The sequence below is a fragment of the Passer domesticus genome, chromosome 3 (genome assembly GCF_036417665.1).
Source record: "Passer domesticus isolate bPasDom1 chromosome 3, bPasDom1.hap1, whole genome shotgun sequence".
NCBI classification, from domain to species: Eukaryota; Metazoa; Chordata; class Aves; order Passeriformes; family Passeridae; genus Passer; species Passer domesticus.
The window spans coordinates 49,091,432-49,098,240 of NC_087476.1; positions in this window are offsets into that span (position 1 = coordinate 49,091,432).

The window sequence follows — 6,809 nt, forward strand, 5'->3', positions numbered from 1 at the left end:
CGAGGGGTCAGGCTGAGACACCAAGTTGACTGACTGTGCCTTCTGGAAAGCATTCTCTGTAAGACTGCTAGACTGCTGTATTCCCACATTTGTATTTGAAAGACCTTATGCACACTAACATTTTAAGCATATCCACGGTCAGTGCATTAATATATGAGAAATTTGCAGACCACACTTGAAATTCTAGTCTGCCCATTTTTAAGAAAACATTTACTAAAAAAGAAGTTAAAATTTTTGTGATGTGTGAGCAGATACAGAATTACATGCAATTTCTGTCTGATTGTGTTTTGATGTAGAGCCCACAGTTTGAACTTTCAGCCTTCTATTTGCAATCATTCCTAACAGTCATCTGAAAATTACAAAAGCATTGAACCCAGCTGTCTTTGAACCACCAATGCTACTGAGGTGATTCAGGTTTTCCTTTGAAAATGCTGAAAAATCATACTCCAGCAGGAGAAAGATGAGACTCGGTATTTTTCCTGTAGGTCTTCACAGGACTCACATATTTGTTTCTGTATTGGTAGTGATTCATATCACAAATGCCTTTGTCCATTTCTCTCTTTCTGCTACAATAGCCCAGGTAATTAACTAAGTGAAGAGGCTGTCAATTAAACATTGATACTAATCTTGGCATAAAAGCTCCCTTAAGAAACACTGAGTTGGAACATATTTTACAGTGACACCACTGCCTTCATTCAGCTCACTTCTCAGACAATTAAGTGCTCCAAATGTTTGTGTGTCATCCAGGCAACATTAGTAGCATGAATGACCCCTGGTATAGATACAGTCCTGCAAAGAATGCCTGGAAATACAATGCCTATTGTGACAGCAAGGCTGGTTTTATCAACCAGGAGACATTATATAGTTAATTAATGCCAAGATCTTTAATGATAAGATTGTCAAGGACAATTAAGAAGATTATTATAAGTGTCCTTGGTAACAAGAATGCAGTACTGATTTTAGCTTACTTTCACTAAGTGTGGCTTAAAGGTCAGTTTCTCTGAAGTGTGAATACTTAAGCATTCTTTGGATAGATGTCATTATACATTAATCTCAGGAGGAAAACACATTTTTCTAATGTAGCTGTGCAGCACATGAAAATTAATGTGAAGCTCTTGCTAAGAAATTAAAGTAAAATATTTCAACAAGGAACTTCTAGCCAGTGTCACATCCTCAGCAGCAGCTCTGGAACAGGTCCATATTCTGAGATCAAGTCAGTGGAACAACTTCCTCCAACTTCAGCCCACGTTGTTCAGAACCATGACCATGCAGTCAATAATTGCACAGACCCTCCTCAGTGCAGTGAACTTCTCCTGTTCTTCATCTGCCCAATATCAGATCCAGCTTTACTGTGTCTCATGCACTGCACCGAAGCTTAAAACGCACTTGGCATAAAATCCCTCTGTGAACTGGATAAGCTCACAGAAGAAAAGTTATACTGGTAGCACAGGTTGCATCCTGAATGTTGAAATTAAAAGGAAAATTAATTTTGGCTGTTAAAACTGAGGAAAGGTTTACTGCAAGAGGGCACTTCAGCCTCTTACAATGACATTGTAAATGCAGGGCACTTTATGATTTAAGGTTTTAAGTGATTGCATGCAAGATGTGGTTTCCTTCCATCCCTTACATCTTAATTCAGTATTTGGCCTCTGTCTGATGGCCAAAAATCACTGACTCAAAAATACAGAAAACACATATGGCAAGGTGAGAATTTTATGATCTAATGTTCCTCTTTGTGGTGGGGACAGACTACAGCAGAGACCAGCATACCTGAAACTTGAATCTTCAAAAAGCTTTTAGCAGCTCCTAACAAAAATTGGAAATCAGTTTTAAGTATGAATTGTTTGAGGAATGGGTGACCAATAGATACAACTCCTCAGCTATGAAAGGAATGATTGCTTAGAAAATGTTTTCCTAGTTAAAAAAAGATATGAACATTTGATATATATATGTATATTTAATTACAACCATTATAAGAAGGGAAGAAAAGGAAATTTTTCCACTATAAAAAGCAATATACAGTTTTAATTCAGAGAAATTAAAGGAATATCTAAAATATCAGCAACCACTTAAGTAAAACAATATAAGGCATTAAAAAATATACAATAGATAAATCCATGTCAGGCATCATGTTAATATAGATGAGACATGATAATTATGAATGGGATTCAGTAAAAATTGAGAGATTTAGCAGACGCTGCTGTGCCGTGTTTAAAACAAATTATTTTCTAGCAGTTATAACTGCAAACAATTAAAGCAAAACAATGAAAGTCTACTCAAGACAACCAAGAAATAATTATGTTCAAGATGACCAAGACTAAGGTGCTACAAGCTACAAAAATATGGTTAAAGGTAATCAGCATGTTTTCTGGTACATGGGTCTTCTTAAACATAAAAAGCACTAATGTCACATTAATTTGGTCAACAAATGCAACTGTTTTCTGATAGTATAACCTAGATTTATCCCAGACATCTGATACAGCACCAAATGCCACTCTGATATTAAACCCCCAGTTTGCTCTGAACCTGGCAACCTTTCTGTTTGTCAGTACTTGGTATAATGGATTGGGAAGCCTGGCCACTACCATAATGTAAAACAGGAGTTAATATATGTAGCATGTGACCTTGAAAGCCGCTTGCACACAATCTTGCTCACTAATCCCTGAGACAGTACAGCCTTTTTTGAAAAGGATTTTCCAGAAGAATCAAGATCTGGTCCTTCCTTTTAACACAAAAATGCATTTCTCACAGTGCAGAATACTGAAATTCTGCAATGTCATCAGATCACAGAAAATATATTTTCATTTATTTCATAACTAATTGTCTCCAACTGAGACAATTGCTTTCCAGATATGAGTCCCACCAACATAAACACATTTAGTGGGCATGACTGTCATTCTCTAAGCTGCTGCCAGCTGTGATGCTGTTACTGCACCTCTTTGTTTTGGAGAGGTGAAGTCCAGTCATGCACTAGAATGTGTGGCAGCTGGGAGCTCACCTCATTCTCCCCAGGCATTTAACACTCACTCCCCCAGCTGCATCCCATCATCAGAAGACTGCTGCTTTACATGAGGATGTGAAAAGCTGGAAACCACCAAAGAGCTCTGTACACAAGCTTGCACTGTCACCCATTTGACAGCTTCCTTTCCCCTTTCCTTCCTTTCATTCCCTCACACTGCAGATTCACTTCATGTCTCTCTGTCAGGTCCTAAGCTGATATAAAAATACAGTTTAGGTGAACCAAGGCTCCAGACCTGGGGGAAGAAACAGCACTAGGACATGTTGAAAGTCAAAACTAGGAGTTTGATAAATACCCATAAATGTTGATATTTATCCATTACATTTTCTTCTACTTCTCCTTTCCTTCTTTCCCATACCCAGCCATTATTTCCATTTGCTTCTCATCTTTCCACAGCTCATCCCCACACAAAATTCTCTGGAGACTACTTAGGGCTTTCTGTAAAAAACTGTTGCTTCATTATCTAATTTTTAAAAGGGGCCAAATGTTTGTTTCACTATATGTACTACCACAACTGTCATTGAGCATCCCCTTCACAGAGGTATCATGCACCACTCAGTGCACCACTGAGAAGAGACTCATAGAGAGAAAATAAATAATATAATATTATATAATATATAATAAATAAATAATATTACAGCTCACTGGCTAGTGGCAATTACCACCACAGGGACCAAATTACCTGCTTCAGTGCTTGAGGATGTTTCTGAGTAAAGATGGGACTCGGTGAGTAAAAGGCTGAGCCTGGAAGCATCACCACTTGCCGTCTTCCTACCAGAAGCTGTTGTGTAACTTAGTAATTTCAAATCCCACTCTTCAATTTACTCTACATACTTGAAAAATTGAAAGGTTCATTTGCCTGTAAGAGATGCAGAGAAATTTTGATGCCCCAGCAGTAGAAAAAATATTGCACAGATATTTATTTACTACGCAGAAATAAATATCTTTGCAGGAAGGTGAGAGGAGTGTAGTGAATACAAGCAAAAGTGCTGAATTTTTGCACAACACTTCATGTTTTGCATTAGAACTATTTTTCCATCAAGGATGTACTTATATAGGCAGCAGCTGCTGCTCAGCAAGTCTGTTTTCCTTAACTACTTTATAATTGTTTTATTATTAATCCATCACATTGCAGTTAAATGTCAAAGAAGCTGCAGTTCTGATTGTCCATTCACACATGACAGTTTTATTCAGCAGGCTGTATCCTGACAAACCAGCGGATTGCTTCTGCTGGCTCACAAACTGGAACACACAGCCTTTCTGATGCTGACAGATTCCATCTGCTCCCCTTTAATTAACATCTAATATGTAAACCATCTAATACATGTAACACTGCATAACAGGGGATTAAGAAATAGAAGGCAGCTCTTCATCACAAAGCTGTGTCGTCTCGTAGGATCTCATTATGAACAGTAAATGGTACCAAAACGTAAAGGGAACTGCACACCAGTAGAAACAGCACATGTGGCTATTCTCACTGAAACAAGTACAAACATGTATGAGCACAGAGACAAAATAAAGTGGAAGGTGTAGCAGCTTTCATAGATGGATTCACATTGGTACTGCTCCAGCTCAGACATCAGCTGATTTAATGCAATTACAAGGAAGAATGGGATCTACTCATTTGTGTTCCCAATTATTGCTGGCTAGATAAGAAGCATTGTTTCTATAAGACTCTGGTGCAATCCATTAAACCCATTAAAAGTGCTAATTAGCTCATGTTCTACAAATGAAAGTGTCCCAGCAGCACTTTGTTGTCTAATACCTTCCAGCAAAAGCTGGGGATGAAAATATACAAAGAGTAGCTTCTAGGAAAGCCATGCAACCAAATTAAGACGTCAAAAGTAAGTGAGATAAAATGTTCTTCTGCATAACAGCAGCTGATGAACAGGCATGAAATTTATGTGGCTGGGGGGCAGGGCTTGCCACCATTCATGGCTGGCTAAGTCATGTGAAAGGTCAAGGCTGCTATGTTTTCATGATAACATCTAAGCAGAACACAAGCATTTGGAGAGTCTCATCCACACATCTATCTAGTGAGCTACATTAAACTCATACAGAACAGCTGCAACAAGGCTTGCAATGCTCAACAAAGGGCAGGGAGATTAGACACCTCGATAATAAGACATGAAAGACCCTAATGGCAAGAGGAGAAGGGGAACTGTGCTCACTAACCTGCACCAATGGCAGAATCATTATTTGAAGCCTCTGAGAAACCGAAAGCAGGAGGAGGGATGAACCAAGGGGACAGTGTGAGATCAGCACCTCCTAGCAGGTTTGGCCTTTGGTTTTCTACAGTGGGGACTACAATCTTGTGCTATGAGGTCCTGAACTTATAATATTGTTCTAAGTTGTGCCAGTTGTTCTCCACTTGCCCAGAATGGATCCGGAAGGCCAGTCTCTGAAAGCGTGCTCACATGAAAATGCTCTGTGCTGTGAGTTCAGCAGGTCTCAGAGAGCAGAGAGGAAGGAACTGCTCATGTGTCTTTAAGGTTCATTCATATTTGCATTTCCGTCTTTCCTACTCCCAGTTTTGGGACCAAACACCTTGCTCCAACATATACAAGACAGCACAGGAGCCCATCATTCACAGCATCGTCAGTGGAGGCTGGTCCAAAGATTCAGGTGAGGAAAAGAGTTTGCATGGGATCTGTCCCATGTGGGACTGATTATTCAGCCACTGAAGTGGAAAAAAAGGGGATTGTATTGGAGTCAGTGCAAATACACATGAGCCCACTTCAGCATGTGCCTCACCTCTCTCTTTCTTAGAGCCTGAGTACCTGACAGTATGAATATGTAAGAATCAATGAAAATAAATACAGTTCATGAAGAGAGCAGGCAGATGATAATGAAGTGCCTCACAAGTCACATGCCAATGCTACCAACTACCCCAAAGAGCAGAGATCCAAACTTACAGCTAAAAAATGCCACTGGTCATATTTGCTTTGTTTTCTGTCCACTCATGTCAGCTTTTCTGTTTACACCGCTGATGTCTTTCAATGCTGGAAAGGTGTAGTTTTTGTCAGGTGATGCAGATGTCTGCTTGTGCCTGCCATACTCATGCTGTCCTTTTCACTCTGGTTAATGGTCATGTTTACACTGTTGCAAAGGCAGTCTCTGAACATTCCTAAATAAAGCGCATCAATATTGTGACAAGGCACACGTTTCACTTGCCTGAACTGTGTGCTGTTATCAGCCATTACATACTCCGTGCTTATCTCTAATTTAGTACTGTCTTGAGAAAATAATTAAAGGGTAAGCAAAAATAAAAGACCTAGTCCTGGTCTTTACTCAGTTCTTCCCAAAAGAATAAAGTTAATCTAGGTATTTTATTAGAGTACTAAACATAAACTGCTTCTAGTTATTTTTGTTAATATTTTAAACATAAATTGCTTTTCAATTCTATTGTTTTCCCTGAATGCTTTTGGAGAGAATGAACCTGTACTCATTTATTTTGCTGAGATTTGCTTCATAGTCATTTTGACTTCAGTCCAGGATTTCCTAACCCTTTTCTTTTTCCTTTTTTCCTGCCACAGGCTAAATCCATTAGATAGACACACAATCATTTAGAAGCCATTAAATCTTACTTTTGAGAAGAGGCCCTCTAGTTAGAGTTTCACTCTTATCTCGTTTCCGATCAGAGGAGGAAGTCCTGTCACAGCGATCCTGCCTTGAAGACTTCACCGGCATCACGCTCTGCAGGAGAACACCCATCCTCCTCTCCACACCCCTGTGGCATCCAAAGACCCTGCTAAAGCAAGCACTCATTATCTATCTGCCTGATCTCCAT